Source organism: Anopheles aquasalis, chromosome 3, assembly GCF_943734665.1.
Source record: "Anopheles aquasalis chromosome 3, idAnoAquaMG_Q_19, whole genome shotgun sequence".
NCBI classification, from domain to species: domain Eukaryota; kingdom Metazoa; phylum Arthropoda; class Insecta; order Diptera; family Culicidae; genus Anopheles; species Anopheles aquasalis.
The window spans coordinates 5497501-5521500 of NC_064878.1; the positions used below are offsets into that span (position 1 = coordinate 5497501).

The following is a 24000-nucleotide window of genomic DNA, read 5'->3' on the forward strand; positions in this document are numbered from 1 at the left end:
GGAAGTTGCACAATTAATGGGTCTCCAACAATGGATGCAAACAAACCTCCGCTCTAAATGCATCCCATTTGGGAGCCTGTTGTGGCCACCGAGGACTTTAGACACTTCAAAAGCTAGCTCTGAACTTGGCAGAGTTGCATTTTGGCAAACGATGGTGCTCCAGCTGATCTCATCGTCTTCACAAAAGCACAAAAAACGACCGTCTAGTCATTCTCAACACAAATAACGCTTCCATTTTCGTTCGTTTCATTCAACTAATAGCACGAAAAGTCTTTCTTTCAACCATTCCTCACGGCAAACTAATTGCGATTCAGAAACGGCCATCGCGCCTAGTGAAGCGAAAAAGGAGGCATGATATTCGATTACTCTACGCTGCTATATCAGGATAAATGCTTTCCCCTAAATTGGCTAAAGCATTTCGATTGGTCTCCACCATGCCACGGACACTCGCTCCTCTGCACACTGCTCCACACGTGTATGATTAATTGCAGCGATGAAAGTTTTCTTATTAGATTTACACACAAGCACCAGTCCCTTCTGGCTTCATTTCATTGTTGCGGCAAAAACTATACCTTTCGGAACTCCGAACACACCCAGAGACTGACCGCTACTGGGCTTGTAATTCTTCTGCGAAAGCAATAATGATTCCTGGACGTCTCGCCTGAACGAATGCGAAGGCTGGCGGTCGCATCAGTTGTAGTTGGAACCGCCGGGAGAAAGTCAAATTTCATTTCGCACAATAAATCCAACTCCTCTGTCCGGCCAGGACTCTCTGGGGTAGTCTGGGTCCAGGTCACCGAAGCCCAGGCGAACAAATGAGCGCCCATTCCGGTTCTCAAGTTGTGCTTCGGAATTTTCCTCCAGCAGCCACCACACCACGGAGCTGGAGGTCGATTCGAAGCGAGAAGAAGCCAACGGCTACCGAAACCGATGAAGTAATTGAGCGTTCCGGCTTCTCAGCTGTAGCTCGGCCAGGTGCAACCGAACTGACCGTTCCGTGGTTCCGTAGCAAGAACGATGATGATAAAGTTTTCCCTCTGTAATTGGACACAACTGGCCAGCAACGTTTTACCGCTCACCGAGGAAAAGAGCATCGAGGGTAATATTTCAAGCGAATTACAAATCCGTCGTCCATCCAGCGGGAGGGCGCTACCGACGAGGACAGAGGATATGATTACCAGGAGAGAGTATGCAGTAGAGAGACGCTCAACGGAACACATGGTATAAGATGCTCTGGCTTGAAATCTGCTCCAATTTCAAACACGACAAAACACGACGACGACAACACTCGCTGGAGCGCTCGAGCGATGAAATGGTCAACGGGAAGCTGGAATCCCCGGGGCTGGGCGACAGCAGGAGCTTCCGAAATCTGCACAAATAGCAAATCGATCCAAGCCGGTGCCATGCGTCAACGAAGTTCACCGGTTGGTGACATCCAGAAACAGTTTGTTTATAGAATTCAATTAAAACTTTTGCTCGAAATTCAGGCAGCCAGGCAGCCGATTCACCATAACGATGTGGCCAACCGTTCCTGGGGAAAAGGTGGTACAGTGATAAGCTGAGGCCAGGAATCGGGCACCGTGGAGCGCTCAGCGCTGTGTTTGCCACTCAATCGTGCACGAGAGTTTAGTTTCGAGCGTATTTCATAATCAAAATACGACGAAATGCTGGTGTGTGAGAACCAGGGGGGAACATAAATTCAAAATGGGCCACGTTAATTTATTTCATTTTTATGATTTTAATTGTGTGCTTTCGTTTTGAGATTCTTGCTATTTCCTGGCCGCACCAGGTTCGTTCTAAGACTAATAGCAAAAAAGGTAACGGTCTATTCGATGCATGGTTATCGTATTTCAACGTTATTGAGCAGATAAACAAAACAATCCGATGTGCTATCGGTGAAAAAAACCATAATTTAAAAGATAAAAAGATCTGGTGTATATCTGGCAGGGTGATGAATTTTAATGGCAGCACGTTTGAAATCGTTTTCTGTGATGAAAATTCAGTTAAAAATAGCCTTCTTTTTCTGTGGCGTTACTTAATGATGAATTCAATCAATTTTGCACCAGCTTATACTTCAATATTGCGCTTTATTACAGCAGCAAATGCAGAGAGCGATCATCTTTCTAAAGCAATTTGGCATAAACCTTGCCGCAAAAGAAGAAAAGATGAAAGCTGCGATCGTATCAAATGTTTTTATATTTTATTTCTATTCGAGAAATGTTTACTAAAGTATTTTTCCAGAATTTAAGGACAGCTTTTATGCAGCTTATAAATATTTTAATGTAGTATTGGATTGTTCTACAAAGGTATCAAGACTACAAACAACTTAACAATTCAGCTCAATCGAACTACTCCACTATCACAGATTGTGCATTAATACACTCTGCTTCACCTATTATTTTGCCATTCCGCTTACTCCCTAAAAACAGTATCCAGAATCTGCGAAGTGGGCATCCATTTCCAGCCATTTTTACACAGAAAATATGCTCCATTTCGTGGTGCTTCTGTTGTGCCGTTTTTCCTACTCCAAATCGAGTCCGTCCCACTCATTCGAACCCAGCGTGGCGTGGCGGGCTGGCTGGCTTGTTCAGCCATTTTCACGGTCAAGCTCAACGGCTCTTTGGTCCCTTTTTGTGACGATGGTGGTGAGTGGAGGAGGTATAAGCAGACAACCACGCAACCGTAGACCGGGGATAAGAATAAAACGCAATCGTCCAAAAACCAGTTCACGAAGCATGAAACCTACGCGCTACTCCTCTGGGGCCTCCACTACCCCCCCGGGGGAAGCAAAAGCTCCCAGCTGTACAACATTTCCAACAAACTCGCAATCCTCGTCGCAAACGATTATGGTCAGAGCGTGCACACCCAGCATGTGATGACGCGGATGGATGAATTGGTGGGACGTTCTGACGATGGTCCTAGCGATGGTCCACCTCCCTCTTCGGTTCGCCCAATGTGGTCACACTTCCGTCCGACTTATGATTATACGCCATTCTACCGACCGTTACGCGAGGGTCAGACGAGGGGGCCTCATTCTCGTTGTAAATAAGGCTGACACCAGCAGGAAATGAGCTGGCGAGGAAGTGGACAATCCGTGGCCATGAGAAGGAAACGTAAGAAAGCGGAAAAAAGGAAAAGAAAAAGCAAGGAACGAATTTCAAACGTTGACCAGCATACACTATCCATCGTCACCATCGCGTCAGCATTCAAGCGTCTAGGGAAGGTCCAGAGTGCTCCTTCTCTGGCGCTTGATAAGTATCCTGCTGGAGCGCTGCACAACTTGGCCAACACCATCAACCATCGCTATGGTACGGTGCTGAGCCGTGGCCGATAGCCGTGTGCCGCTATCGTGCTGCTGTATAATTATCTGCCTGTGACCTCCGAGCTTCTCATTCTCCGAGCCACACCATTGACCAACTTTTGCAGCCAGGCGAGAGAGAGAGAAGGCGACTTGTGTGGGCAACTCAGATAAGTGCAGTGGGAAATTGCAACGGAACGGAACAGCCACCGTTAATGGGACTACGGCCAATCTAGTGGGTGGGTTGGTGCCCGAAACTCGTCCGTCCGCTCAAGGACTCGCACGTTTTGCACGTTTCCGACACAATTTTATTACATCGCAGCGTTGGTTGAGGATGGTGGCACACTGTGCCTAGACATGATGTACACGCGTTGAAATCATGTTCCGTGGGTCCTGGTGGCCCCGAGTTTAATGCAGTTTGCGAGCACGTTGAGGCAAGCGCAAGGGTGAGCGCGACAAACTGTTTTGGCTAATATATGCTTTCCAATTAGCTCTTACGTGTGATGTGCAAATTTTCCCCCCAAAAAAGAAGGATGTCTAGTGATGGTAGGACTAGTTACTTACTCACTATTTAGTTGGGCTAAGTAATGAAGAGCAGAGTTTCCGTAGAGCAAACATTTCATTTCGAGTCTTTTTTAATGAAATGAAAACATAAAATTCATCCCAATAGAAATACTAAACAAACAAGTCAAATGAATCCTTCTGATTCTCCAAGACCAATTACGCATCAAAAGGTAGTATGACATTAACCTTGACACCTTAACAGTAATGTGAAGCGTCCAGAAACTAAGAAAGCTTAAGCCACAACGCAACGCAATTTGCTTCACCAAAAACAAACTCCATTACCTGCTCATTTAGACCTCCATTTAGAGACGATTCGTGTACTTTGTAATCAGAGCAAAAGGTGTACACCATTGTGTGCGACTGTGCGATTGAATTCGATGCTGCCACACTTCCCAAACCGCATACGCAGCACCAACAACAGCAGAGCATAAAAGCACCAGCGCAATGGCGATGATTACGAAGGGCCTAAAAAGGTTCAACTTTACCGAACGGCCGAGCTGATCTCTCCGTAAGACCTAATAGCACGAGCTCAGCGCCACTCGCAGCGCGCAAGATGGTCGGCGGGCGGGCGCTGGTAAGACAAAACACCGCCTCGGCAGTTCAGCGAAGCAATAACAGTACCACCAGCAGTACCACCCTTAAAGCATCCTTAAATCCTCCCCTCCAAATGTTCGTCTCTCGTTGCGTGGCTCTCGCCGGTCGGTCGGTCGGTCGGCGGAAATTAGACAGTGAACGGGCGGATACGGTGGTCTCTTCGCGTGCGCGTGGACTCGCGTCCTTCGTGGCCGCCGTGGCCGTTCCGAAGCTAATTCCTTTATTAAATCGTAACGCGTAGGTTTGATGGCACATAAAATAAAGATATTCACAAGATCTCGACCCCTAGCAGCTCGCAGCCGCACGCACAGTGCTTTGGAAGGACGACGCGAGAACCAACGATGGTCCAGCAGAATGTGTGCAGCATCACTCTCTCTCTCTCTCTCTCTCGCTCTCTACTTTTTTCCTTTCTCACTTTCCAGCTATTTAGCAAGGAGGCTTTTTTTTAAATGCTACGCTCACCATTTGCGCTTTCTGTATCTTCTTCAGGATCACGGTTAAAGTACCGTCCGCGATGTTTTTGCGAGCCTGAACAGCCCCACTCACCCCCACGCTCGGCAATAAGCTTTCTGCAGCAGGCACCAAATGCCAGCGTCCGGAAAATTGGGCAAAAGCTGGGCTGGGCTGGCAGCAAAACACAAACATTATCGAGTAAGCTCTACCATCACCACCAGCACCAACGCCACCACCATAGGGCATTAGCTCATCGTTTGATTCTTTGCCACCCTCAACCATCGCTGTGACCTTTCCCATTTCGGGTGAGGGGGTGAGGGGGAACGGACCGAAATAAGCAACAGCTTAAGGGTCTACACGAGGCGCACTGGCAATCCCTATGAAATAAGTGCTTAACGGACGATTGCTCATCAGCTTCTGTTGCTGCTGCTCTCTCTCTCCCTCTCTCTCTGCCTCTCTCTCTGCCTCTCTCTCTGCCTCTCTCTATCTCTATCTATCCATCTCCCTTTATCTCTGATACTAAGAAGGGCGTAATGTGCCGTGATGTTCTGTCAGCCACCACCAACACATTGCTGCTGCTGCTGCTGTTTACAGCATTTTCCGTGCGCCTCCATCGAGAAACGGGTTTGGTTCCATCAGTTGCCAGCACGGTGCCGGTTGTTGGCCTTTATTAAAAAGGGATTAGCTAGCACAGCCGGTTAATTACTGGTATGACCTAATAAACAGCAGCATGCATGCATATTTCATCCTCATCATCCGCCATTACGCTCCATGCGGATCAACCCCGGCGAGGGAAGCTAGGATCACTCTGCTGGCCAGCTCCCACACCCCCAAACACCTGCTGTGTCGCCCACTCAAAGAAGTGAAAGTCACTAGCAGGGGGGGGGAAGGGGGGGTTGGACGATTCGAGTGGATGCCGAACAATATTGATAAGATTCCAAACGGGGGGGGAACCCTACTTTCGCCTTCATTTTCACGCTTCCAGGAAATGCGGTGCGCGGTGTTTTTCAAACGGCCAGCAGCGTAACAAAACACGATGGAGCGCAACTCGTGCCACTGCTCCACGGGATTTTTCCAGGAATGACGTGATTTTGGGGCTTCTCGGCCTCGTTCTATCCGGTCTCCAAACTCTAATTTTCGCCCTTGGAGTGCGCGTGGAGTGTAATTCGGTTTCACGTTGTCTTGAGCCACAATCTCAATCCATCCAGCGAGAAAGTTCCTGCAGCACAGTTTTTCCATTTCGCCCCCTCTCCCTCAGCAACAGCATCAATATTCTCTTTCATTTGCCATCCGATGAATATTTTTGAAGGCAAAGAAGCACATTGTTGGTCACATTAAGCACTAGCAGACAGGCCGGCAGGCAGGCAGGCAGGCAGGGAAGCACATTGCTTCGCGCCACTCAGCAATGTAATTCCATTTCTCAAGGGCCCGCTGGCAGCGAGTGCTTTTCCGGTAAAGCCAGGCCAAGCCAGCCACTCCCTCTCGAAAAAAAAAAGTGACGTCCGGACCCGGACCCGGACAAAACGCTACCATTTGGTGTGGACGTAATTCAATTCGCTTACATTTTCCCATCCCGATCCCGATTTCATCTGGCCATGCCGGCCGAGGGCTACGGTGGCTCCCGCTGTGCCTAGTGACTGGGTGCTGGATCCCCCCAGGGGATCGCTTTGGTTTGCCGTGGCATCGTGCCCGGTGGCAACCGGCGATGCACAATCGAAACTAATTCACTTGTCATAAACGTGTAGCGTGAGGCCTTGGTCTGGGGGCCCGCCCCTCCGGGGGTCGCTCCAAAAACGTACGGTCACTATTTTTGTGTCACGTTGTGTCGTCGCTACCAGCGGGACAATGTAATTTATTGGACGGAACAGCAAACGGGCGAGGCCGATTGCCGTGATGATGAGGTACCATGCAGCGGTTCCTTTTTTGGGGAGCGTTTGGGCCAACGGTTGGTAAGTGGTTCTAATGTGAGAGTAAATTGAATTTTCCAGCAATGGACTTGGTGCGAGGGGTGTGTCACATGAAGCTCATATAAATTGTGTAAGGTACCAGGTCCAGAAAACCAGACAAGACGCTAAAAGTGTTCACTAATTTTGTTTCTTTTTAGTGGGAAACCATAGTACAGAGCAAGATTCAATTTTATGTTTTATACAGTGGTAGACATTCGTATAGCCGCAGGTAGTTTTTTCGAGTTTTTTTCTCGTTTCTCTCAAACTAGCCGATCTTTTTTCATTTGGAATAATACAAAAGGTTTATTTTATCGTTGTTTACAACACATATTGACGAAAAACGTGTAGGACTTGTTTTCGAGAAAATATGAGAAAATTTTCAAATTTCACATGGACATTCGTATAGCCGCACCTTATGAAAAACATATTTTTCAAATAGTTTTTACGAAGCAATCTGCAAGTTGGTATTTTTTATTACTGCCTACATTTCTAACAAATCCAAAACTATAATTTGCCATGGGTTCCGATAAGATTTAATGGGTTTGCTATTCAATTTAAGTGTAACAGTCGTCAATGACCTGACTTAAACTTGAAATATTTTTATTTTACCGATTTTTTTAAGAAATCAATCCAAATAAAAACCAAAACGCTTTTTTATGTAATTGCAATAAGAAATGCATACTACACACTTGGATAAAGGGATATTTTTGTCTCCAAACCATGCATTCAATTGTTGGTGAAAATTAATTGATATGTTATTGTCCTGTAATAAAAGGCTTCAATCCCCGATAGATGAATAAAAATGTCTTGCAAAGGCTCTGTTTACATCCCTGAATACATTTGAGTTGAAATTTAAAAAATGGAAAGCTGTACGTGATAAGAAAGTTACAGCAAACATCAAACCCTCACCAACGATTTTTTGCTTTGACTTTCGATGTGGTATGGTGGGTCACTCATGGTTCAAATCATGCTAATATCGGCTCTATTCATCCAAATTATCAAGAAATTACTTATTTGCTTTGAAAAGAACTTCATTTTGCTTTTATTTTACCTACGTTACCAAATTAAGGGTAAATGAGCCGGTGGTCGTTTTGGGCATTAATCAACTTTGGCTTTGCTTTGAGTTTTCTCCCAATTTTATGATTTGTTTATGATCCGTTATGTATAAAATACGTCTGGTTATTACTGGTCCATCCATAGTTCCTTTAAATTGCCCAAAAGGTTGCCAATTTCTGGATGATTCATGCTAAAACTGACTTTTTGTCCCTTAGGAAACTATTTTCATCGTTTTCGATAGAGGCTTAACCATCCTTTTGGATATTTTCCGTAGGAAATTATGGATGGATTTCTTATACCTACCGATAATTGAAACAACAGAGCGATTAGATTTGCAGTTTATCAAAAATAGCTTGATTTTTTGTCATTTTTTATTTATTTGTCAGTTACCCTGGGCGCATTATTTAAAAAAAAATTAAAAGCCAGGGTGTTATCAAAAAGAGCATTTCTAAAGCTTAAAATAATCTAGAATAGTTCTACTATTGAACAAAAAATACAACCATTAAATACGTGTTAACGAATTTTGCGGATTATGTTTTTTCTTTCACTGCGGCTATACGAATGTCCATTTTAAAACAGCTGCAATCTGACGATTACTCACATTTTGACACATAGCACTCACAATTACCCACGTATCTAAACCAAATTTTACATGTATACTAGTCACATGTGTAGTAACACAATAAAAGCTTAATACCGTCAAAAAATGCATCCGTTTGTAATTGATTGCCGTTTTACTCCTGAGCCTCTAGGTGCGGCTATACGAATGTCTACCACCGTACAATCATGCTCCTACACAAGGGCTCTCGAACGTCAAATTATTTTTTGCGGTCCGTGGCCACCTCTACGGTGAATATGTATGTTAATATTGGTCATTAATTGAATGTTTTCTGTAATTTTACTCTATGCATATGATGAAATTGAGGATTGTTTGAAGTACTCTTGAATTAGAGATTTTAAAATTTCTACTAAAAACCCCTGAAAGAATGCAATTTTACCGGTTACCTGGCGTCTCCATCACCGAATTTCAGCATCGGAGCGTCATCATTTGATTATCCTTGCACGGCGACCATTTTTGAAATTTTCTTTAACTCTGTGGCCACGGATTTAAATGATTGTTTCACAGTTTTCATTCCTTCTTCGAGAGATCTATCGCTCTTCTCGCTATCGTGCCAATAGAAAAACATAAATATGCCACATCAATTCTTAAATTTTCTTTCTTATTGCTGCACGGATTATCATTATGCAAACCTACTCGAAGGTATCGAGCGTCGTCGATTTTTCAACAATTTCTAGCTCATAAATTTGCGGGAATAAAGCACGAACCGATCGAACGCCGCCTCGCTCCATCATCGGGCATCTATCTGACCAAATGGGAATCCTTCCAGACGATTGCATCCTGCTCGCAGGCGCACCATTCCTCGAGGACACTCCGGGGCGGCAGGTGCCCACATTTGGCGTGCGAGAAGTCGACGTCGACATCGTCGACTTTATCAACCGGAAACAGGTTGGCATTTCCTCTCGACTCGACTCGACGATGGCGGCCGTCGGGGTGGCAGCGGATGCTCATCCAACTAAAACACCCATAAACACCCTCCCATCCACACTCACATGCTGACGGCTGGGAGCTTCGCACCCGATCGTACGTGCATTCAGCGGAATTGAATGGCATCGAGGGCCAGGACCAACGAAGGATGCCGGATATGTCGCTGCGCCGGGCAGCAATGGGCCCGAATGTCTACCCGGAGCGAGAGAGAGCATGACTTTTGTTGGCCATCGTTCCCTTTCTCTCTCATTTACTCAACTTTGCTCGATTGTACAGCTCTCTCGCTCGCTTCTGCTGGACCCCTGGCTCAATCCACACCTCATCAGAGTGGAAGTCTCTTGGGGGGATGCGCTGTCATCGTGTTACACTCCCGCCGGGGGATGGAGCACAGAGTGGACGAAGCACGACGAAACGGTCAGGTGCCGTACCGACGTACCGACGGAAGTCACAGAACCGGATACGAACAAGAAATCACATTCCACCGAAATGGCAGCCACCGAACGCGAGTCGGAAACGTGCAGAAACCGATCGCCGGCGAGTTTCTCGTAACTTTCCTGTGCTGCTCGTTGTTGGTCCCGAACCATCTGGCCCCCACTAGCGCCAATGCCAATGGAGCCAATTCGAACTCTCTGGCTCTCGAGCACCAGATGAGACATCAAATCATTGGCATCGTCAACTCGGTACCGTCGCCATCCGCTTTTTCTTTGCCGGATGTGTTACGATCCTCTTTTTTGGGGCGGAAGTCTTACCCAGGCCAGCACGAAAGTTACGGAACTTTTCACAAACTTTCTCGCCCGGCAAAGTCAAAAGTTTTGTTGGTGGACTCAATTTCCGAATTCGTTTCGCATTTCATTCAACGCAGAAACATTACATTCGGCGATGAAATGCCGATCCAGCATTAATCTGATAATCCAATCCTGGCCGCGTTTCTGGTGGACATGAAACGGCATTTCGCGCTGAAGCTAGACGCTAACTGATTGATCTTGCTTGCGCCGGATCTCTGTTCTCATAACGTTAAGGCTCGTGGTGAAATCAATGGCCAACGCTGGGATGGGGAGTTTATGTCCTGCTTCAATAAAAGGTTCGCATTATCTCTCATCTCTCTCTCTCTCTCTCTCTTCCTCCACCTCCTCCTCGATGTGCTGCTGTAGCGCAACAATGCGGGTAAGCTGCTGCCGATGTGGAAGATGTGTACTGTCCCCGAATGAACGCCGAAAGGTCTTCAGCAGGACGCAGCAGCAGCAACAGCAGCAGCAGAAAGGCCGCGGAGTTGACCAAGCTGTTGCCCAAGTTTCGGTTTGGGCTGTGCGGGTTGTCAACTTCATGTGCGGTTGGCATAAAGTTTGATCATTTCTGGTTAATCCCCTCGGCTCGGACACGGAGCTTAGACGAGTAAATGGAGGGAGAGATGGTGGTGGAAGTAACAGACCACCATGATTGTTTGCACCGAACGTCGCAACCCCCGGCCACGCCGTTGCCTGCCATCTGCTGCTGCTGCTGCTGCCGGATGGAATCTGCCCTTCGGGAGCAATACCATGACCAACGCACCATCCATGTCCATGCTCGATGCTTCTCGAAAAGGCGACCTTCCCTAGCACGGATGGTCGGATGGGTCGCTTCGCTTCCCACATAACAACCCAATAAAACAGGGATTTACTGACAGTGGAATGACCAGAGGACACGACACAGGACATGGAATGATACGAAAGTAAAATAAATACATAAACATAGACTCCATCTATTCAATCAAATCGGAATCGATGGTGGCCGAAGGAGCGGTTCGATCGGTGCGTCGTCGTCGGTACTACAAAACCGCCCACCACGCCGGAAGATGGTGACAGTGCGATGGAGTGCGTTGTCTTGTACGGTGCCGTGGTCCTGGTCCTTGGCGACGATCTGAGGTTTCGTTCGAATTTTATATGATCGACTGTATAGTGCGAAGAGCTGCGCGAAGAGCCCTTAATGAAGTGAAGCGTAGCTGATTACATTGGCCATAGTTTATGGAGAGTGTGGGATGGGCGACTTGTTAGATTAATGCAAATGTGAAAGACCTAATGAAATATCAACCAATATTGTCTAATGGAGTTCATTTCATAATAGTGTCTGGTAAATAATGACGATAAAAGCTTTTCTCTACAAAAGACCAATGCTAAAGGACAAAACACCAGCATTAATTATGGTTCTCCTTAAATTCAACATAAACTTTTTCTTTGGATGTACATTGAATCGTGTTGTTTCTATTTGCACTAAACACTACTAAGTGTTGGACTTTCATTTAATTATTTTTACTTCATTTATTCCATTATGCTTTTCGTACTTCAAATTGCGAATGTTACTACAATGATTTGTTATCATATTATCTTCACATCACATTATCTAAACTGCTCTCTAGACGTAAATTTAACTGAAAAAGCTATCGCTGTTTTGGCAATATTTTGCACCTGTCAGTGCAGCATTACAATCATGGATTCATTATTAACCAGCCTGTGCCATGTCGCAAGGACCGAGTGAGAGAGAGAGGTCACGGTAGTGTCTGGAGCTGATTTACGTTCATCTTGGGTCCCACAAACTCTCACCACGCCCTTGTGGCATACATTTTACTCAAAAGCTCACTGCAGGGGGGCTTATCGATTGCTGTGGAACCAACAGACCCATCGGTTTCCTGTGAGCGGTTCGAGCAGTCATTTGGAAAATCTTGCTGCCCAATCACATGCTGGTGTTCAGCGGAAAAGCAAACAAACGGTGAGATTTTCCAGCGTTACTTGGATTGCTCACTGGATTGGTACATAACTCCAACACTTTCAATTGTTGGTCACTAACATTCTGTCGCAGTTGTCGCAGCAGCAGCAGCAAACCATCTGGCCATCCAGAGTATATCACTTTGTGTAATGTAAGTTTACCTTTACCAGCACCGTGGCGTTGCTGGAGTGTTTCATTCTGGAAATTTATAATTTACAATATTTTCCTCTCCAAATTTCGAGATTGCATCTTTAGTGCTTTCGTACCTGTCCCCTCCCGTGCCGTTTGCATGTACGCCGGGCACGTTTAGCGCTCAACAATGCGAAAAGTCTTTTCACAGCATCACCGACAGCGACCACGCCTCGCCACGTTGGCCGTGTGCCTGTGTGCCTGTGTTCTTCAGTGCTCCAGTCATGTCCTTGACTGCACAATGTGCCGCTACCATCAAGCTTGACATCCGCTTGCACCATCCTTTGCCTCTACCGTCGACCAAGGACCACGAGATAAGGTACCACCACGTTCGCAGCGCAGAACACGTAGAGTAGTACTTTGCTTTGGCCCCGAATCAGATAGCACCGGGAGTAGTGCAGTAGTACCCTCGGGGGCCACCGTGGAACTTCTTCATTTCAGCGTCCCAGTTTTGCGGCTAACGTTGTCCTTCCAAGGATACGACGCTGCCACGAGGAACAGTCTCCGGTCTACAATGGTGCAACACTTGCGAAGTGATGTTTGGAGCATTGCGTGTGAGTGCATTTCCTGTGCAACCCCAACCGACTGGTGACCGTTTTAAAGGCATCGCAACCTTCGTGCGAGTCCCACAGGTAGCAAGGCATCGTACCAAGAGCAGCACTGAGGTTTCTGCCACATCCCTTTGGGGACTGCAGCCGTGGAAGTCACGACGAAAGCAATGATTTAATCCCTCTGTACGGGATGTTGAAACTAACCTTGAACAGCTGGAGCAAGAGTTTCCCTTGAACGCCAAGACGCGCTCGTTTGATTGACGGAGTGTTCCATGTTTACGTTTGGTTTGCTCGAGCGCTTTCCTACTTGCACGGCTCCGGTTCCATTTCTAGTGGATGCTTTCTAGTGAGGCACCTAGTCTGGGTGAACAATGCCACCGTTTTTGGCCTTAACCGCTTTTCTCGCTCGCTTAGCGGAGGAACAAAGCCAAAGTGGGTCGCGAATCACGCGCAAAAGCAACCCTTTGCTTGGTTCACCGATTGAAACAAACATTTAATTGATAGGAATATCAATTGATTGCTATTGAATCAATCGCTTCCATTATCTGCTAAAGTTCTAAAGGTCGTCTGGTGAATTCACAAGCAGGGAACCGTAAATGCGCCATTATGTAAAGTGTAATATACAATTAGCGCAGTGCAGACGGGTCCCACTCGCTGGAAAAGACCGGTAAAATAGCTGCCGCGCGTGAGCACGAGGTGCTGGAGGTGTTGACAACCCTGAGGCCACCCCGAAAATCCATCCATTTTCTCAAGCAGCGCTGACTGCTGTATGTCACTGTCAGGGGCACCGCGTGTGCCGCAGTCTCGGCACATAAAACCGTCGGCAGTCATTGTCGTCGGTGAAGCGCCTGTGCTTATGATTTATGGTGCAATGTTTTGTCAGCCGGAAATTGATGATAAGTGCATACGAGTGCGGGCTTAACAATATCGAAATAATTTCCATACCGTCTGACCTCGTCCCCTGTACCCAGTGGTGAACAGACGCACACAACAATTACGGTGGACTGGGATGTTTGTATGCGAAACGTTGACACCGAGGGCGTAGAGTGAATGCGCGGCACCACTTGACGGTATTTTAGGGGACCGTTATACCAACGGTACACAGTGCGATAGCTCATTTACACTCGTGGCGTAAACTGCAGGACATCGTAACATAGAAAGCGGAAAGAACGACGATGTGGTTTTTGATCTTTATCTGAACTTCGAATTGTTTCATTTGTAGCGGAAAAAGCACTTCTGTTAACGTTTAGTTTAGTTTAGGATCACAATATTCTACCATTTCTGATTAAACGTAAGTAACTTTATTGTTAGGTAAGTAACAATACATGTTTTCAAGAGAAATATTTACTCAATTAATGGATTTTCTTCCGAGTCAAGTCTTGATAGTAAAAAGTAAATTGTTATCGATTGCGTTTTTCTTCAACAGTTGCATGAGGTTTTAGGAGCTTATACGAGCAGCTATACGATCTCCTTATATTCTTTTGTATCCTGTATCCTCAACTCAATTAATAGTTTGCATTTATTTGTAACGAAATTTGTTTCTCAGGAATTTTCCAAGTCTTCGTGCAGTTAAGATAACAGTAATGCGTCCACTTTCCAACGCCAGTAAATGATTTTTTTGCAATAAATCCTTACCTTTCCTTACTGTAAGTAACAGTTCCACTAAACATCCATGAAACTGTGTCGCTCTTATCTTTTTGTTCGAGTAATACCTTAGGGTCTTTATTGTCAAACCGAAATAATATTTTTGCTCTGTGCTTTGTTTGCATTTAATCCTAATCCACCATGAAAACTGTCTTCCAGACACTTGTTTAAATCGATTCGCGCCAGCTGAAGTCGCAGCTTGACAATTGATAAACACACTTAACATACCGCCACAACGGACCAATACCACAATAACCGATCTGATAGAACCATTAGCCCGATCGCTGCTGCTGCCGTTCCTGTAAACATTCAGCCCTTTTTCCATTTTAATAACGATCCGATCCGACGGCATCCGGCCCTTGGGCCTAATCCCCGGATGCCCCCGGTCGACAACGACCTGGTGACCTGCGCAGCATGAATTGTGATAATTTTATTAACATATTCATAACCGAACAAACCCCAAATCATTCCCACAGCCACACACATACACCCGCCAGCCACCGCACATAATCACACGACACAAGGCCGTCAACCTGCCCTCGGTCGCGTCCCGATTGACCCTCGCCTTGTGCTGAATGCATTAAAATGTCCTGAGTCCCCTTCTGAGCCCTGCCTAACCAACAATGATGCCGGCATTGGCATCAAAACGGCTGCTGCGGGCTGCGGTCTTATTTAAACGGATCATATTAAATTCCAACCTATTGACCCAAAGCTAAAACCCCGTAAGACGGCCCCTTATCTGCTCCGGACCGGTACCAAGGCAGCCCACCCGCTCCCGATACCACCCCCGCCGGACGGGATGGGAATCTGGGACCTTGCACAGGAAAAGGTAAAATTTAATAAATCCCTTCCTTCGCCAAACAAGACCTATCGCTGGCCTGGTGATGCAGAGGCGAACAAATCCTTCCTGCCCGTCTGCTGCGCTGGTCACAAATGGCAAGACAATAATGGACCCGTGGCCGCACGGGTCCGGTCGCGTGGGGTCCTCGCCTTACCACCGTTTCCCGATGATTGACAGAGCTATCTAATTTTAACAACGTTTGTGACGTCCATCAATCCGACCTATCAACCCCTCTGGGCTCCGGCTAGTCAAAATGTCATTGTGAATGATGAAGGAGGTCGCATCGACGGTTGATGAGAAAGGAAGCAAGGGTCTGGATGAGGGAATGAAACATTAAATACCTCAAGAAGCGCATTTACATTCTCTTGTCTACAGAAGGAAACAATGGGTAAACCTGAGGGCTGTGAGCGGTTGTAGGCGTTGTTGGTTCATTACACAATCGATAAATAGAGTGACAAGATCCCAGTGGGTGTCCCCTTAAACCCCGAATACGCGGATCCAGGAGGATCCAGTTGCAACATGATTTGAAGGAACAGATCATAATTCAACATGAAAAGGGAACATATTATAATTTCTTTGCGGCCGAAATGACGGAATATGCATTTAGTGATACGATAAAACACAGAACCACTCCTTAAAACATGGAAACAACGGAACAACATTCACTCGTCCTCGCGTGTGTCCCAGAAAACCGGGCGCATCCTCGAGGCGATTACCACCACCGTGCCACGTGTCACAACGGAACGAAACAATCGAAACATCGAAACTCTCAATACATATTCAATTCCCCACCCTCCTTTTCCCACGAGACAGCAAGCGTCAGCGCATTGTGCCACCCAACAACACATTCGCGCGCTGGAGCGCTGGAGGTAAATCGAAAACATAACATTTTCCGCAAAAAAAAACATGTAACGTTAATATGGTAGAATGTGATATTTCCCCCCGGGAGCCAACCGATTGTACTGTTGTGTGACCGGGTGGGAAAAGGGAGAACGAACGGCAACATGTCGGTAGTGGCTTTACAATTCCGTCGCATCCATAGCATGAGCACGGGGATGGTCGTGATGGCACACGTGGCGTTTCCATTCACCGCGGGTGTGAAAGTAAATTTGCTCCCAAATGTGCTCGTCAAATATTGACTGCTCATTCTTCTGCGCCACACTCCACAAAGGATCCTATCAGCAGCAGGGAAAGGAAGTAACCAAGAACTTGTTGTACATCTTACAACGAACGTGCACGCTAGTAGCGCTCCAATTTGCGACAGAAGAACACCTTGATCTGGAATTCTGTTAGGAGAGAGAGAGTGTGTAAAAAGCTACAATGGAGGACGCTCACTAAGCGATGACTGGGGCTCCAGTAAAACACGGAAACATTGGGAAAAAAAAGGTTATGTAATTCTAGACAACTTGCTCACCCCGAGAACACGCAAAACTCCAAACTGTCGTCCACGGTAACCTAGGTTACAAACACGCACATGCTCATATGATGGCTGTGAGGGTTGCTGAATGAAAAACATAAACCGTGGCTAGGGACAGCTCCTCCCAGGAACAGTAATATGTTTTCCTTCACCAGCACCAAGCAGCAGCATCACCACCAATGAAAAGGGCGAGCAGCAGAAACAGCGAGCCAGCATAAAGCATTCCCAACGGCGAACGCTCCGGCTCCGGCTCCGGTTCCGAAGGCGGCCAGGCAACCGTTTGATGATTCAAAAAATGCTGGATGTTGAGAAAGTATGACAACAATTTGCAACGATTACATTGTTTCAAACCGAGAGACAGAGAACGAAAGTAAGGTGGAGCAACGAGCTAAATAAAAACACAACAAAAAAAATACAACAAAACACAGCGCACCATGGACCGTGGGTGGAAATGGAAACGGGATAACACAACGAGGACAACGAGGACAACGAGAACGTCGACGACGATGACGACAACGACGACTGGTGGCCGACAAACTCCTCGCTTCTCCTCTGTGGCAGATATAAAAATTGGTCGCACATTCAGCCCGGTAGCACGCGGTGTCGTTGTGATGGTCGGTCGGTAGCAAGCACAAAGCCACGCCAGGACACGCCATGCCACTCGCTCGACGCAGTAGAAATTCAGCTTACACATTTTTTAGCAGCATTCTTCCGCTTCCCACGATCGTATCGCCACCCACGAACAGAGAACACCGCCGTGGGAGCGGGGAAATGGGTTGCAAATTTAAAAAAACGAAATCCCGGTGTCTCTCGGTGTTCACCTCTTCGCTCGTTCGCTCGGTGTTCGATGGTTCGATGCCATTCTTTTGTAGTTTGATATAGGGGGATTGTTGGTTGTCATACGATACTGTTTGCAAACAAAACTACGACGGCAAAATGCAGTTCTACGGAGCATCCCAGCTGAAACACTGCGCTAGTTTTTGTACTTTGACTGTGTGAGCATACCATTTATTATGTTATGGAAGCTTCATTACCTTTTCTATTCATACTCAGAGTGAGTAATTTGACTTTATTACAGGTATGTTTTGATGAATGCGGAAGTAATACCAACTTATATTTTGTTTGTACACCACAAACCTTTTTATTAAATTTGTTGATTTTCACTCTTTTTTCTTTTGCTTCAAATAAAAGCTGTTTTTCCATTTAATTGTTTAGTATGCCTAAAAGTCAAACTCGATAACATAAAAAATATCTTAATAACGATGCTAGCTTTCCCAAGAAGTGAATTATTTCGCGAAGTTGTTTCTTTGCAGTCAGGCGTGAACAACCTTCTCCAAGCTAGCAAAAAGTGCCTTTCGCTTGACTTATTAATTATGAATGGTTCCGTGAACCGCCATGAAGAATGTTCCATTACAGTTTCCGGAACTGCTTCCGCGAGCATACAAACCCTCACTACTTTTACAGCGAACTCTTATATTTGTTCAGGTGAAGAAAGAGAACTTCTATTAGTGATATAAAATAGAAAACTCTTCAAGTTCTAGTAACTAAGTCAATAATTTCTTTGATTTTTCTTCGTAAATTCGTTGATTTAGTCATCAAAATTTCTCTCATACTACTTCAAACAACTGAAACTAATCAATCAGCACAGCACCACGCATTTACCAGGTTACTGCCAGCAGGTGGGCGATCAGTTCGACAACAGCGTGGGAAACTCGCGTGTTCACCTGTTCAAAGCGTCGCAACATTTCACTTCCCGGGAGAACTATACCACTGCTTAACCACAAGAAGTAATTCGGAAACCGGCTTCAACTTTCCACTGAAAGCCCGGCAACAACGTGCTCAACTTATTTTCGCTTTTCTCTTTACCGCCCTACATTCCGAAGGTGTGTTTCTGCGGTTAACGTGAGTGATGAAAGGCGCACGTGACTTTGAAGCAGCTCATTAGCATGCCAGCAAGCTTTTCGCCACTTTCCGTTCGCTAGTAATTGCTTCTTCCATTTGCGAACGTCTTTATGAACATTAAATACACTGTGTTAGCACCTAGTGGTCCAAGTCTACTAGAAGTCGGTAATAAAGAGGCTCTTATCGTTTCTAATAGTGCCGATTATTAAAAACTGTTCGCTTTTTATCGACTATTCGATAGGACTGAATCGACTGGGACGTTATCCATTAGGAAGCATTAGGAAGCTTCATGGCAGCACCCTAACCAGAGTGAAGTAAATATCTAACGAGATGTCCCAGCAGCGCTGTACCATCACCATGTGGTCGACGGCAACTTCATGGTCTTCGTCAGCATTAGCGACGGCACCGTTTGCTCAATTAATCTTTCATGAGTTCGATCTTTTTCTTTTTATCTACCATCTTTCGATCCCTGCATCCGCTGCAAAAGACCTTGTCCTGTGGTGGAGCATCACATCGCATCGCGGGCATGCGAAAAGCAATATTTTTCCATTAATTTCCATTTCTTCGTTATTTAATTTCTATGATAATGAGCCTGTCCATCATCCAGGGACCGACGATTCTGTGGTCTGTGTGTCTATGTCTGTGGGTAGAGCGGAAGCGGAACTACGATAATAGATCGAAACCGAAAGGCATTCGGTGGCCATGATAAGCTGCATCAAGTAAGCTCATCAGATCTGCAACCTCCGCCCGATTGGTGGATAGTAGTTTGGGACAATGTAGTCAGTGACCGGAACCCGACTGTACTGGCACTAAACTAATCGTGCATCACTCTGCTACCGACCACCAGTTCCCGGGGGCCGGAGACTTACCTTATCAAATAAACAGCGGCTTCGTGGGCTCTTCTGTGCGATTCCATTGCGAAAGCATTCTATCCATCATGCTGCTGAACCAATGCGAGACGCCGAGAAAAGCATCAGAGGTTCTGTCTGCTGTCCTCCCTCTGGTGGCCGAACCTGGCCGCCGCCGCCACCGCCGCACGTTCAACACTGCACGGCACAACCACTAGCAAGGATCGCTCGCAGTCGATCTGGTCTCGCGAGTATCAGCCTCGCGAGCATGCCCATCCGTATGTTAGCATTGTCGACGGAGCTGAAAGGTGACGGTACTCCCCTTTCCTCCTTCTTCAAACACTCACTCGTATCACGCACACACGTTGGATTCGCGAAAATTGTTTTCCACTCTTCGCGATGTTTGCCAGCGCGATTACACGTCTCTGTGTGGTGCGCGTTCCTGTGGTAGCAGCATAGTTGCCTCCCTCGCTGTACTTCTCCTCCTTCTTCTTCTTCACTACTATCACTGTCTGGCACGCACACGCGCACACACGCGCTCACGCACTTTTTCGATTCGTTATCACACAGCAGTGTTTGCAGGAAACAGCATACACGGTTATACACGGCGGCAATTCCGTTCAGTAGCTTCCCTTATTTACCTGATCAAACGCTTATCTCCGTGCGACTCCACCGCGAACATCGCTGCTTACGCTAGCACACACTCGCACGCACACACATTGCGTACCCTTTTTTTGGGCCACCGAAATTTGATTCTCATTTGCTGGAAAAGTAAAAACAAATGTTTTCCTTTAGTGGGAGGGAAAACGGAGAAGCTTCCATTTCATTTTCTAAACCAGCCTGAAGGGTGAATGAGTTTTCCGGCGGCTAATTCCGTTCAGTTCGGTGGCTAAGCCATGGTTAGTTTGATTTTTCATTTCAATTTCTCGTTTTTCCGCACACATTACTTTTCGCAAAAAGGGGGCCTATAAATGATTTTCTGACATTTCCTGGTGTTGGTGCCGGTTGAGAGGCATTTAGAAGAAGCATCCTTACAGTAGGCCATGGAAATGTTGGGGAAAAATATTAATAAAGGTATCGCCGACGCCGGGGGAGGTGTTTGCGTTTACAAAATGTTTGCTTTCTGCGAAACCGGAACATCAGATTCGATGGAGATGGAGTTATGCCGGCATTCGCCCCCCATGGAACCGGTTCCAGAGCAACTGCGGGAGACACTCTGTGAACCTTTGCTTATCGTAGGTCAAACCGAAGGTCAATGGTGAGAAGTTTTGAAGGCCGAGCGGTAGTGCGAGCTATCGAGATCGAATTCCCAAAACGGGGACCGCGCAGCCCCTTTTCGGTGGACCTAGTGTGCCTGTGTGTCTGCAACGGTGGCCGCTGCGAGCGAAGTGGAAGTGAAAACAACCATTTCGTTTCCTTTTGAGGGATACATCTGAAGAGGATTGATGGAAAATGTTTTCCCCCGCCTTCAACGGCATCCGGAGATCTCACGCATTCAATGTGTTTGTGTGTTTGTTTGTGTGTTTCACTGTTGAAGAAGTCCTTGCTGGGCGCGATGGCTTTCACGATGGCCGGCCCCGAAGCACAGCCCTGAACCTGACCGTCTTGTAGCCAAGACGAGAGCCCCAGATGAGCCCCAGTTCTTTCTATTTATTTAGGCGCCTAGCTGGCAACCCAACGGCAAACCGGACTGGTTAAACAAATGTCCAACTTATGTAGCAAAATATGGCTCAATCGAGTGCGAGTGTGAAGGGGGTAACCGGGTTCTCGGAAACCTTTACATGTAGTCATTGATTAGAGTGGCCATCGGAGGGGTCCGAGGTACAGACACTGGCATACATTGCGTACAGCAAACATGCTCGGAAGCTCAAAGTTTCCTGCAAGGCAGCATTTAAGGTTTCTTTTTTGTAAATCAATTAATTTGCCGTTATGGTGATGCTGAAAATGAGAAAATTTCTTAGAAATTTCTCCAAACTAGGTTGGGTAGAAAACAGTAAAGACATATTATTGACCGTACGTCCACAGCACGACGGACAACGCAAAGTATCTGAACGCTTTTTGAACGCTGCCGTGCAAGGTCGTGATTGTATGCTCGCCCAAAAACCGAAACATTTGAAAGCGAGCGTTTGTAGTACGAATACAAACTCGCAAAGCGACCTACAGATCATTTTGTAGTATAGTAATTCGTCTTTTTTTCCTTTGGCAAAGCACCTTGACCCAAATGAGCGTTCTGGCCCATGGTTTTCGCATAAAAAATATGCTCAACAAAAGATACAAAATGTACCGAACTGAAATGCAGCGTTAGTTTGAGAGATGCGTCGTTGCCACTGAAGGATGATCTTGGATTGTTGAATGTTATTTCATTAATGTTGCAATGAAACCATTTTAAATTTGATTGTTAAACTGACAATTCACCATTTGAAAGGATAATTCCTTATGAATTCTATTATACTGATCACTAAGTAACATTCCGTAGCCAGTGGTATCCGCAGTCTGGTTAATAGATCTGATTTGGTCCGCACGATAGAAGCTACTGACATGGCCATCACTGTTCCGGCTAGCATACTATTAGCTAACCAAATGTTCAAAGATTATGCGTTACAATGCGCTCCACAAGCGACACAATGAGTCGAACTACCTAGCACACTACCACCACACAACAGACAAGCGTATCGTCCGGCGGAACCCAACTAACCAGCCAAGGGCCGCATTTCATTAGATTGACCGCAGTAAACCAAGCGGCTCGTCAACGGCCACGGCCCAACGCACGGCCCAACGCATCCCTTTCCCCATTGGCAGCTCTAATCATCATCATCAGCATCATCATCACCATGAGCATCAGCGACCGGTACACATCGTTTTCGCTCATCTGCTGCTGGATGCGAACGCCCAGGAGGATCCATTTGGCTACCGTCATTAGGCCAACAGAACAACAAGTAGAGAATGAATATTTAAACTATGCACTGCTACTCATGAAAAATGCAGACGCACACATACACAGGGCCGAGAACGAGAACACTATCCAGCACCAGCAACTCCGTAACGCCGGTATCCGTGACTAGCTCCGTTAGCAGACCGCACCGCTTCCGGCTCAAACCGGATCCCAGCGGTCAGCTAGCCAACCGTCAGCAGGATGGCCTTTGGGGGGGGGGGGGGGGGGGAGGGGGGGAGCTGATGATTTATCGAATTATTGAAATGAACCACGTCGAGTCACAGCGCCGCGGCCAGCACCGGGTGCCTCCTCGTCGGACGACTCGGTGTGCGGATGAAACGAACACTAAACATACCACCGATACCGGTACATGGATTTGTCCGGCCCCGGGGTCTATTAGTCAAACTATAGTCTGGCCAAATGCCGGAGAAAATGGTCTCCCATCGCAGACATCAAAGCAGAGACCGCTGTGTCGGCTGAAGTTGAGATTTTGCCAGGAGCTGGCAGGAGCAGCCGGTTGTCTGGCATCATTTACATGATGCTTTCGGCTTCCCTCGAGCGACTGCAGGCTTCTTCTTCGTAGCTTCTTCTTAGCGCTTACGTGTTCGCGGTGGCAAGAGTTGGAAAAACACCTCCGGGCACACCAGTTCTGTGTGCACAACAGCAGCAGGAGTCTCAAGTAAATGTGTGATAGGTTTCTAGAACATCTAAATCATTTTCATACGCTAGTTCTGTGGACAAGCGACAATTGCTAGTTGTTAATGGATAATAGAAGAACTGTTTCAAATATTTTTTTGTAAAAATACCCTCCAACATTATTGCAACAACTGAATACAGAATTCTGCCTCGCTATTCGGGACCATCACCATCATCGGAACATCGAAACATGAAGAAAAGCATGGCTCATGCCCAGGAAGGTGAGGTTACACCAAGCAATGCTGGATGGCCGGTGACATATCTCGACTACCGGATACCGTGCACCACAAAGGCACCTTCACCGGTCTACACCACTTCCTGTTGGCAAACCACGCTCTCTTCTGTCTCTACCAAGTTTTGTCTCTGACTCTGTGGCGCACCAATGTCCGTGCTAGTCGCTCGTCTTTGGCACTTTGCCAACCGCGAACCACCGCCAAGTCCGCCAACCGCATCGACGGGAACACCGTTTCCATTTTGTAATTCCTTCGAATTCCCTCCCGTGGAGGAATCGCTCGGTATGCTATCATCGACGAAACATCGATCAACACCCGTGGACCAGGACCCAACGGGACCAAGAGGAGCAACCCTGTTCGGTATTCCCTGAATGGAACTAATACCCCAACGTGGCTTTGTTATGCAAAGTCTTGAACAAACGGAGCTTCTGCTTTGTATGCTGCATGTGGCCATCACCGGCACCACCGCAGCTTGAGCAGACCATTGTTGCTGCACGGGTACTGTCCGCACCGTGTCCTGTTGTGTCGCTTTTTGTCTTTTTTTTTTCTTA

The 24000-nt window shown here is 46.7% G+C and overlaps 1 protein-coding gene across 2 annotated transcripts in view; it reads right to left on the reverse strand.

Moving 5' to 3' along the window:
• LOC126577507 (muscarinic acetylcholine receptor DM1) overlaps window positions 1-24000 on the reverse strand; it is a 54393-nt gene that overhangs the window by 25861 nt on the left and 4532 nt on the right. For both annotated transcript variants that reach the window (XM_050239176.1, XM_050239175.1), the window contains exon 2: window positions 19610-20351. The gene's annotated coding sequence lies outside the window, so the exon portion shown is untranslated. The remainder of the gene's footprint in view (window positions 1-19609; window positions 20352-24000) is intronic.